Raw genomic sequence first — 12,394 nt, forward strand, 5'->3', positions numbered from 1 at the left:
CAATTACAAGTAAAGTGCATTTAGTCAAAGGATTAGCCAATTACATAAAAAATATGACCCTAATAGTTATGATTCGAAAACATCATTTTTTATATTGATCCAGCACTTAAACTACTTGTATTATGCACAAATCATTTCAATTCATATTGACAATTGCGAAAGGAATAGAAAATTCTCCCCATTTTACTTTAAATGAAGAAATTTTATATCTCATTTAATATTTTAGTTTTGGATCTAACTGTGTATAGAATACTATAGGTCATTTAATAATTTAAATGATGTGATATTAAATATTTGTAATATTTATTTTGAATCATACAATGAATCAATTTAAATTAAGATTTAAAATTTTATTTCATGGTAGACAATGCCATTGACAAGAAAAACCACAACAAATTTTATAAATAACGATGACAGATATCTCTATTAGCACATCCTCTCACTCTATACTTATGTCAATTGTTAAAAGGAAAAAAAAAGCAATAATAATTCAAAACATATGTATATGCATGACTGCATTCAAGAGATGCTGAGCTTCCCACAATCAAAATCGGCTTTATTCAATAGTAACCTAGCTAGGAATGCAGGCAATATATTGTCTCTTAAGAAGGATGTCACTTGTCCATTACCCTACTGTATAAACCCAACAAAATAAGCTGTACTTATGAGATCAATGCTTCTCCATCTCCTCTCTTTGGCATACTTCTTCAACCCCATCTCAATCCTCTTATATTCCTCTCTTTCTCTATCACCTTTCCCTTTTGTTTCCTCACTTTGTTCTTTTATTAAAGCCCCAGCAAGACACCTGGCCCAAACAACACCATCTTCTAAGGCAGCACAACCACCTTGGCCAATGTCTGGGGTTATGGGGTGGAGTGCATCACCAGCTATACATACATTGTCTTTGTTGATGTTTCCCCAAAGAAGCTCCCAAGGATGTCTATACCTTAATGGGGATAATATAATGGAATCAAGTTCAGTATTTTCAACAATGGCCTTTATTTCATCAGGTACATATTCATTCCCTAACTTGCTTAACATAAATGGCTTCATTTTAATTGGGTCATCTTCTCTCTCTTTATCTGCAAGATATGAATAAGAACAAATTGTTAGGGATATGACATTTTGTTGAAACGATTCGCTGTGATTGGAAGAACATCATTTTTACTTGGATCCACCATTGACAACAATTTAATTACACACCAATTACAATAGATCATATCAACAAGTGTCAAAAAAGTTTGAAAAAAAAATGTGTTGCAAGAGTTTTTATTTATTTTTGTTGGTAATTGTGTTCCTAGACTTTATTGAATAAACAATGCTGTTGGGAAATTTATACCCCGGTTGATAGAATTAACAAGTTTTAAACCCAAGTTGTTAATTAGATTTATTATGCATAAAACTTGTTAAAACAAACAAACATCGATATCATGTCAAAACTAAGTGCAGCGGAAAAATAAATAAGACAAGATATGATGACCCAGGAAAACCAATGAAACCAACCAGTTTCACAGTAAAAAACTTGGGGGGAAACCTTCCCGAAAAGCAATCCACTATAGTAAAGAGAAGTTTCAAATCTAGTACAAAACCTTTGTCCCTAGACTCTACAATCCTCGTAGATGAACTCACAGCAGAAACCTTCTACCGCTTCAAAACCTCTGAACTCTTCAATATATGATCGCCACCCTTTGATGCACGAATCCCAGTACGTGACTCACTCCTTTGCACGAATCTCAATACGTGACTCACTCACCAACTTGAGGAAGAAGAATGTTGGTTGCAAAGTTTTTCACTTCATCAACAATGAAGATCAAGAAGCACTTGGTTACAATACCCTAAGGCGCAAAGACGCAGTAGCTTCTTTTTGAGAGAATAAGGGTTCGGTCACCTTTTGCATATGTTCTCCTTCTATTCTCTTATGTGACGGCGTCTAAAATATGCTTTATATATGTCTAGGGTTGTGAGAAAAGAAACCCTACACAAATGCAAAAGCTTGACCCAAAAATCAGATCTGAAATTTCTGATTTTCGAAACCTCGATAGATACCTCGATAGATAGCATCTGTCGAGCCTCATTAAACCTCGATAGATAGCTATCTGTCGAGCAGCTGTCCAGTAGGTGTCCAGCTTTAGTAAACACCTTTTCTTCACTTATTTCTTGGTCCAATCTTCATGGCTTTAATACTAAACTTGAACAACATGTTCTTTGAGTATTAAACACATCCTAGATCTATCCAAATACAAGTAAAGTACATTTTGTCAAAGGATTAGCCAACTACATAAAATAATGACATATGTTCTAAACAAGTGAAACACATATGTCCTAACAAATGCAGACTATGATTATATTGGGAAATTATTAATATGGAAATTGGATTCAAGTAACCAATCATCTCGAATTGGGTCTTACACTACATATCCATGCACAAAACATGAGGTAGACAAAAAACCAAAATTGGCTGTATGCATAGATTACTAAACACAACTATTTTCATAATTTGCTTAGTTGAGAAGTTGTGATTTGAAAACATCATTTTTTATATTGATTTACCACTTAAACTTCTTGTATTATGCACAAATCATTTCAATTCACATTACAGTCATGAAAGGAAAAGAATTTTCTCCCCATTTTACTTAAAAATGGAGAAGTTTCATATCATGTTTAATATTTTAGTTTTGGATCTAACTGTGTATAGAATGTTAGGTCAATTAATAATTTAAATGACGTGGTACTAGATACACTTTTAAATATTTATTATCCTAAAAAAACGATTTATAATATTTATTATGAATCATAAAATGAATCCATTTAAATTAGAGATGAAATGAAATAAGTTATGAAAAAATTGTGTATACTAGATTTCTTGTTCCAATTAACATGCTCCAAAAAGCAAAGAATTAAGCAAGTACTAAATGGTCTAGGGCTCACCTTTGCTTGTTGTCAAAAACCAATAGACACTAGTGTCATCATAAGGAAGAAAACCTGATCGGAATCCTTTCCCAAAGAATTGAAAGGACTTAGGCTCAAACCCATGATTGGATTTAAAATTTACACAACCTTTGATGGCATCTCTCCCTATGAAAGTCAGTGCTTTGAAGCCTAGCCACTTAGCCACCACTGAGTTCACTCCAACACACCCAATAACCACCTTCCATTTACAAAGTTGATACTCCAATAAGGCTCAAGTAATTATACAATAAATCATGGATAGTGAAAGCTCAAATAGTGTAAAACACTATAGCTTGTTTAGACCCCTAATTCTTAATTACGACTTGATTAATTTTAATCTAAACACACTTAATGCGGAATATGCGTGATTAGAAAATTAATTAATTGAAGCACTTAACAATTGCATGGATGAACAAGTAAGTGCAATGTTAAAATGGAAAGGACAGTGGGTAAAAGAATAGCAAACCCAAGATAACACGACAACGTGTTATCGAAGAGAAAACCGAATAACTCGACGAAAAACCTCTCTGCAACCCTCCAAGTCGAAATGATCCACTAGTGAATAAGTTGGAGTACAAGGATACCAAAAAGACCCTCCAAATCTTTTTTGCTTATTTAACGGTGTATATTGTCTCAACTTAGCCCACAGATTAGACTTGCTCAAAATTCAAAACCATCACCTTACTTTTAACCCAAACCACCGACATTGAGGGCTCAATAGAGATCACCAGGTCAAGAAACACAAAGAGAATACTGAGTCTTTGGTATAATCAGATTGATTCCTTTAAGGATTCCTTTAACTAATATTATTATTAATCTACCTCGGATGCAAATTCATGTAGCTAGTGGTGTAGATTGATTTCTTTAAGGGTCAATTTGTCTCAACACCACCAACTAACAATGATTAGGATGTAAATAAATCTTTATTGCTATTAATTTACCTGCAAAACATGTAACAGGTGCTGTGTAAATTAGTTCACTTATGTCCCCTTAAAAAAAAAAACAAAACAAAATTACCTTATGGCCTCACCTCTATACTTTTTTTTTTCTTTGTTTTTGCTTTTTATTTTAAGTGGGAAGTTTAGATTCGAATCCTGAGCGTATTTTTTGGAAATACCAACAAATACCACTTGAACAATTATAGTAGAAGTAAAACCTCTAGAAATATGTTGGAAATGAACAATTAGTACCCCACGTTGCCTACTCTACTTAGTACATATGGAAATTGCGAACAGTGAATAAATGTCAGAGAAGTCCTCTATATTCTCATTAGTGATTCAAAATGGTTATTTCAGTCTTTTGACTAAAAACCTCTAATATAGACTAGGATCCGCTATTTCACCATTCAAATTTTCTTTTTATTGAATAGTATACATATTTTCACTTATTTTTTGCTTTGAGAAACACATATTCTCACTTGTTAAAGATGCATGACAAGTTACAACAGCGCACCTTATAGATTGTAAAAAATAAATTTTTTTTTTTTTTTTGTTATTAAATTGCATTGGCATCATGAAATACTTGGATAGAAAACAAACTCTGACACAACTTATACAGGCTGCTTGAAGAGAAATTTCAGAAAAAAAAAGCTTCCAAAACCCATGTTCCAAGTAACTTTCGGCATTGTTTGTTTTTTGCACTGGTGCTATGTGCCTTCGAACTTTATTTATTTTAGTGAGGGAACAAACAAAGTAACAAACAACTCTGATGTTTGGGTGAAGAGCTCACCTTGGCTAGATGGAGTCTAAAAGCTCACTTAGTGTATAAAACACTTGTGAATGTTTAGATCTTCAAATACAAAATTTCAAAGCAAGCTTATATTCAAACAATATATATGCAAAATATGAACTATAAGCAATACCCAAATAATCAAACTACTCTACGACATATTTTAATCACAACACTGCAGTAATAAAAAGCAAAGAGTAAGGGAAAGAGAGATGCAAACACAAAATAACACTGGTACGTGTTATCAAAGAGGAAACTGAAGAACTCGGCGAAAAACCTCTCCGCCACCCTCTAAGCGGTAAATGATCCACTAGAAAATCAGTTGGGATACATGAATAGCAATAGACCCTCCAAGTCTAATCTATCCGATGCACCTAAGCCCTCCAAGCTTCTTGCTTCAACAAGATTACGCCGAACCGTGTCTTCTCTAGCTTAAGCCCATTGTATCAACCAATATGAATTGGTTCTCTTTTGAACTGCTTCTCAAACACCAAGAACCTTCTCACTGCTCTAAACTTGGTGAGGTAAGGATTTTGTTTATAATCCTCTCATGGGTATGACAATGGAGAGGGTGAGAGTAGAGGAATTTGGAGAATCAAAAGTATAAGATTGTGGATGAATCAATCTTGTTGTTCTCTAGTGTTTCTCTCTCAAAATTCTCTCTGGAAGCTCTCTACATTTTGTGGGTATAAGGGTATTTACACTAGGGTATGAGATGGAATGTGAAAAGTCAGTTTTCAGCAAAATAAGGTGCATTGGCGAGTCACTCGCGACTGGGATGAGTCACGAGTTCTAGTCGCCAGTTAACAGAAAGGCTAAACTATACTTTTTGTCTTGTAGTGATCCAGCTGTCGTGACCCTTCAACTTCCTACATGCTTCACACATGTGCCACATTTTGGCGGGTCACCACCCGCGAGTCAGTCGTGAGTTCTAGTCGCCAGTTGCTCCTTGTTGCACACACTTGGTTAATTCTTCACACTCTTTTACACACAACCCTTACATTATTCCCACCTAAATACATGGTTTCTAAATGTTGAATTACAAGCAAATGAATAAAGCCAACACATAGTTGAATACATTCAACTTTACAATCTCCTCTTTTGACTATTTTGTGACAAAATCCTAAAACAGACTCCAGACTTAAAATGTGAGTTGGGAACAGTTGCCAAAACTCATTCACGCCTAATTCTAGATCTGTGAAGCACTTGAACCATATGAACAAGTCTCTTGAAAACTATATCACAAAATGCACTCATTAAGTTCATTATAAGCGGAAAACTTAGAATATGGAGCAAGCACAATACGATCAAGCAAGTATGAATGTGATAATGAAGCATAGCTTGACCATACAAGAACAATCACTATGACTAGTGACTATAATGAACATTCACACGGTGAATGAACATCTGGACATGCAAGCAAATAAGCTCAATGCAAAGTATCATTTGCATGTCCAACATTCAACTGATGCAAGAACACTAAAGCACAAAGCATTAGGTTTGAATTGCATCAAGGATACAAGATCCAACAAGAGCACAAGAGTACTAAAGAAAATGCAAAACATTAACTACAAGTACTAAGCTACATAAGCAAAAGTATATAAGAGTATCATAACATAGTTAAGTACACAACATAAACTTAAAAAAATGAAATATGAATAGAAACTAAAAATAGAAACAAAAAAATCTTGTTGTTTGATTGCTTGCTTGCTCTTGCATTGCTTACTCCCCCTTTGATTTAGCTCTCTCTCCCCCTATCATGAACACCATCTCCCCTTTTTTGTCATAGAATAGCTAGTTATCATCTTCTTCTAGCTTCCTTTAGATTTGATCCAACTGAGTTTGGAGAGAGGAAACTTTGTCTCAAATCGAGTGTATTGAGAGTGCATGATATATGTGAGGCCAGACATTTTTGTGCTATGTCTTACACGAAAGCCCTGATGTTGTCCAACTTCTCATCATAGGAGTGTGAGCTAGAGCTTGTATCACCTTGAGGAGCATTACTCTCTTGCTTGACATTCTTTTGGAGATGGCCTCTTATAGCATTGAGAGTACTAATGTTAATTGATCTTTGCTTAGGTTGAGGATACTTATCTTCCATTGTGGGTACTCCTTTTAGCTTCAATATCTTTGTGATGAGGCAACAAAATGGAAGACAGTTCTTGGAGGCCATCCTTTCAGCAGTTTTGACCAAAATGTGAAAGATATGAGAGCATACATCAATTTCTTCATTGGTAATCAAGTCATGAAGAAATAGAGCCCGACCAAGATTCATGTCCGGTGCTCGAGAGAGGATAGAGATTATAAAACATAATTGTTGTGAGCAACCTCAACTCAGGAGATAAAGATGACAGACTAATTGATTTCCCATTTGAAGACACATCCAAATTTTCTCCAAAAACTTAGCGAAAAATTTCAGGGTCCGGGTCCATCTCATCATAAACCAATGGTTTTGCAAACATTGGTCAGTTGATGTTTAGAATAAGAGCAAGATATGAAGGCGTGATAGTGAAGTCCCTTCCTTGTACCCAACATCGTAGCTCTTCCCCATCAAAGATAGCGTTCGCATAAAACTCTTTCACAAGCTCTTCATAAGGATCTTCAAGATTCGATAGAAGGTAGTTCCAATCTTTAGATGCGAACCATTTAGGAATGTTTGTATCAAGAAAAGTAGCTTGCTCAACAACCTGTTCAATTACCATGGGAGCATTTTGGAAGTAGCTTAAGTACGCTTGATAAGCGACATATGATTTGAATCTGGTGTCATCGAAAACTCCAGCTGAGGATCGAGTTTTCTTTGACTTAGGGGAGTAACTACTGAGGTCGATGACTGGTTCCTTCCCCTTGCGACTGCTTCCTTTCACTGCCAACTTTTTGAACGGAGACATCTTCAAGCAGAGATTAAGAAGTTTCAAAGAGCAAGATGAACAGAAACAGCAACAAACTTAATTAGCAACAAGTTAGTACCTAAAACATAAACTACGAATTAAACCCTAAAAATAAAATAAAGAGAAATTAAAAAAAAAAAATTGACATGTGAAGATGCTAAACATCAAAGCATGACATAATCATGGCATTAGACACTCAAACATGTCAAAGATTGTATGCGTGTGCATCATATGAAAAAGTGTATATATAAGAGGCATGAAGACATGCAAGGGGCAAAGTGTGAAACACATAACCATTTGTTTTTCCAAACATGAAAACATGATTATCCCCAAGTATTGTACTCAATGAAGTCCAACATTGCACACAAAAACATCTAAATAGACATTTTCTTAACAAGATGATATGCACACCACAACACAAAACATTGTATAATGCATGAGCATGTAGTAAAACCATGTAAAACAAGCATCATACCATCATTCTCAACAAAACCCATATGACAATTTCATCAAACACAACAAAAACCCATGTTCATTAACAATATTTCAATATCTCAACAAAAACAACAAATCAATGAAATATAATGCTTTAAACTTGAAATAAAGTAAAAAAGAGTGAAGACTCATACCTTTTCTTGGGTTTGGAGTGAAGATTAAAGAGAAAAATGAGAGTTTTTGGAGTGAAAATTGTGGTTTTGAGAGAGGGAGAGGCGGAGAAGATGAAGAGGCAAGCACATGATGCGAGGGAAAATGAAAAGTTTTGAAAAACTGTTTGATTTTAACCCTATTTTTGCAAAACAAGCGTTTTTCGGGCCTCAACTGTCTCTCGAGTGAGTCACCAATATCCCTTAAACCCAAATTTTGAAAAATTTCTCTAAGTCATTTTTGCTACTAGGACTTACACTCGCTAGTGAGTCACGAATGCTTCTGGATGACCTTGCGACTCGCGAAAGAGTAGCCAAAATGAGTCGCCAAAAATTCAGATTTTGAAAATTTTTTTGTCTTTTTCGCAACTTGAGTTCTCACTTGCCAGTGAGTCGCGAAAACCTTTTGGACAAGCTCGCGACCGGAGCTTGAAAACTCGTGACTCGAGAGTGAGTGGCCAAAATACAGAGTTGCAAATTTTTGGATTTTTATGAAATTTTTCAAAACAAAATACTCTCCAAAATACAACTAAAATACTCAAAAATCTCTTTGGGTTTGATCAATGAATGCTTGAATGTATACATCACATTTAATCAAGTATAATCACACAAATGAATAAAGCATTCATTGAACATAGACATGTGTGATGTGGGTGGGTATCAAACATGAGATAGTCCTTATTCTAATGTGAAGCTTCAATGATCGATTCAACCATGTCATACACAACTAGCACTAAGTAGAGTGACCTATCTTGTAAGGTTGAAATTTATCAACCATTTTGTTGGCTTTATTCCGCGTCAATTTGCTTGTAATTCAGCACTTAGAAACCCTGTATTTAGATGGGATTCATCTAAGGGTAGTGTGTGAGAGAGTGTGAAGAAATTCTCAAGAATGTGCAGCAAAGTAGGGACTCGCGGTTAGATCTCGAGGGTGGCTCGCGGCTTGCAAGCCGCCAAATGATGCACACGAGTGAAGCATGCTGAGAAGGTGAACAGTCATGCCAGCTGTAGCACTACAGGACAAAAGGTCCAATTTGGCCATTCTGTTTGCTCGCGAATTGAACTCGCGATTCAGTTAAGTCGCGAGGTCAAGTCGCCAGCTAGCCTTGTTTGGGAAAATCAGACTCTTCGCATTCCTTTCTCACCTCAGTATAAATACTCCTTATACCCACGAAATGTAGAGAGCTTCCAGAGAGAATTTTGAGAGAGAAACCCTAGAGAAAAACAAGATTGACTCATCCACAATCTTCATATAGAGACTCTTCAAATTCCTCTACTCTCTTCCTCCCCATTGTTATATCCTTGAGAGGTACATTACCAAAACCTTTTCTCACCATACCCATATTTGTGAGAAGGCTGTTTGGTGCTTTGGGAAGCAGTTAAGAAGGAACCAATTTCATATTGGTTGATGATATGGGCTGTAGCGGAATCCGGTAAGCTAAAGAAGAAATAGGTTCGGCGCAACCTTGTTGGAGTAGGAGCTTGGAGGGCTTAGGTATATTGGGTAGATTAGGCTTAGAGGGCAATCTGTTGTCCATGTATCCTAACTACATTCTTTAGTGGATTATTGATCGCTTGGAGGGCGGCGGAGAGGTTTTACACTGAGGACTTCAGTTTCCTCTTCGATAACACATCGCTGTGTTGTCCTTGTGTTCGCATCTCTTTTCTCTTAATCTTTGCCATTTAATTTCTACTGTAGATGTGATTTTATTTGGTTTAAATTGTGTTATCAATTCTGTTTTAGCTTGTCTACATTTTCCACACGTACATTGTTTGTTTATAAGCTTGAATTGGTAATTTGTATTTTGGGGGTCTAAAAGTTCAAGGGTGTTTTTACACGTTTTTGAACTTTCGTATCTCAATTATAGAAATGAACATATATGACCTCCCACATAAACTTGATTACATTGAGTTAGAAGCTTTTCATTTGGCTTCTTTTCTTTTGATATTTACATCTCTTTTTGAGATCGATGTCTAAAATTTTTTATATTTCAATTTGATGAGTAAACCTTTGGCTTTTGGCACCATACATTTTAAATACATGTCGCTTTCTCTTTTTCCTAGTCAAATACTAGTTTATGCGATGGTTTTTTAGCTCTTTATCTCTTTTCGAGATTTGACTTTGGTTGAGCTTTTAAGCCAAAAAAAAAAAGTGGGAAGAGATATAGGCACAAGTTTACGCATGTCTCAAGATCAACAAAACTATTGATTAATCATTCATGACAAGTTTGAAGATCTATTTACAACAATCACATAGATGTCAAGATGTTTCCCACAAAGATATAGGTGCATACAGAACAAGCTAAACTCATTAATGCATAAAGCCATTAGTACGAAGGTACAAGGCTAAACATGCATGTGACAATGCACAACATTGCCGATCAAACTTTTTGGATTTTATACTTTTTATGTGTTTTTGGATTTTTGACACAAAGCAAGTAAAGAGTGGTCAAAAAATAAAACAAGAAACAACCAAAGCTTTTAAACAACAACAAAAATAAAAACATGAAGTGCTACCAACAAAGTAGTGTGTGCTTTACTCAATTAAGAACAATTCAAGATAGATAAGTCAAACACACAACACACATGAGTTTCAAGGAATGATGCCGACACTGATGGTCTTACGGAGCTATATACTCGGCTTCAGCTGTAGATATCTGCCTTTTAGTTGTCCGTATGAATGAATTCAAGACATACGTTTTAACTTCCACCAAATCACAGATGAAGTGATAGCGAATCTCTATGTGCTTGGACTTTGAGTGTTGAATAGGATTCTTGGAAAGATTTATGATACTAGTGTTGTCACAAAACACACTCATCATTTCTTAAGAAATCCCATAGTCATGAAGAAGTTTCTTCATCCAAAGAAGTTTAGTACAACAACTCCCAATAGCTATATACTCGGCTTCAACTGTAGATAGAGATACCAAGTTTTGCATCTTACTCATCCAAGATACAAGATTGTTTCCAAGATAGAAACATCTGCCCGAAGTGCTCTTTCGGTCATCAACACTTCCCGCTCAATCTACATCCAAGTAACTGGCTAGACAATCATTAGAGTCTTTTGAGTACCATAAATCATACTCGGGAGTGCCATTAATATAGCGTATGATTCTCTTTGCGGTGAACGTTCTTCCACTTCAACATTTTGGGCTTCAATCTCAACTATAGCTTCTTTGGACCTTGTTCCTTCTCCATTATCATCATTTGCTACGTTTTTTATAGCATCATCAATAACCACATTGATGGACTCCATCACTGTTTTTGTTCTCTTGTTGAAGACTCTATATGCTCGGCTAGTGGTTGAGTACCCAAGAAAGATACCTTTATCACTTTTTGCATCAAATTTTCCAAAGTTCTCCCAATCATTTAGAATGTAACACTCACTTTCAAATACTCGAAAGTATTTTACTTTTGGCTTCTTCCCATTCCAAATTTCCTATACGGTCTTCTTTGTTCCCTCTCGAAAGAATATTCTATTGCCAATGTGACATGAGGTGGTCACAGCTTCCCCCCAAAACTTTTGAGGAATTTGCTTGTTGAGTAGCATGACTCTAGCCATTTCTTGAATCACTCGGTTCTTCCTTTCGACCACCCCATTTTGTTGAGGAGTTTTAGGAGCTGAAAACTCTTTCTTGATCCCATTATTGTCACAAAAGGACTCAAATTTTGCAGTCTCAAACTCCTTGCCATGTTCACTTCTTATCTTGGCAATTGGTACACCTTTCTCGTTTTGAAGCTTCTAACAAAGAGTGTCCATCTTCTCACATGCTTCCAATTTCTCTCTAAGAAATTCCACCCATGTGTATCTTGAGAAATCATCGACAATAACCATAATATACCATTTTTCCTCCTAAGCTTTCTGTTCTTGTGGGCCTCATTAAATAAACATGGAGAAGCTCTAAGCAACGTGATGTAGAGATCACATTCACCTTTTGATGATTCGCCTTTGTTTGTTTTCCCATTTGACAAGCATCACAAGTAGTCTTCTCCACCTTCCCAAATTTTGGGAGCCCCAAAACGGCTTCAAGTTTGGATACTTTCGCCACTTGTTTGAAGTTTGCATGGCCAAGTCTTTGATGCCAAAGTTCCAACACATCGACTCGGGCACTCCTACAAGAGATATTTGGCATAGGAACCACTCCATAACAATTGTTGGTGGTCCTATATCCCTCCAAGATTTGA

At 35.9% G+C, this 12,394-nt stretch overlaps 1 pseudogene; it reads right to left on the reverse strand.

The window, feature by feature from the left end:
* Positions 1–519: 519 nt before the first annotated feature.
* Positions 520–6,952, reverse strand: LOC142644501 (monooxygenase 2-like; annotated as a pseudogene).
* Between the last annotated feature and the right edge of the window lie 5,442 nt (positions 6,953–12,394).

The sequence above is a fragment of the Castanea sativa genome, chromosome 7, assembly GCF_040712315.1.
Source record: "Castanea sativa cultivar Marrone di Chiusa Pesio chromosome 7, ASM4071231v1".
Taxonomy (NCBI): domain Eukaryota; kingdom Viridiplantae; phylum Streptophyta; class Magnoliopsida; order Fagales; family Fagaceae; genus Castanea; species Castanea sativa.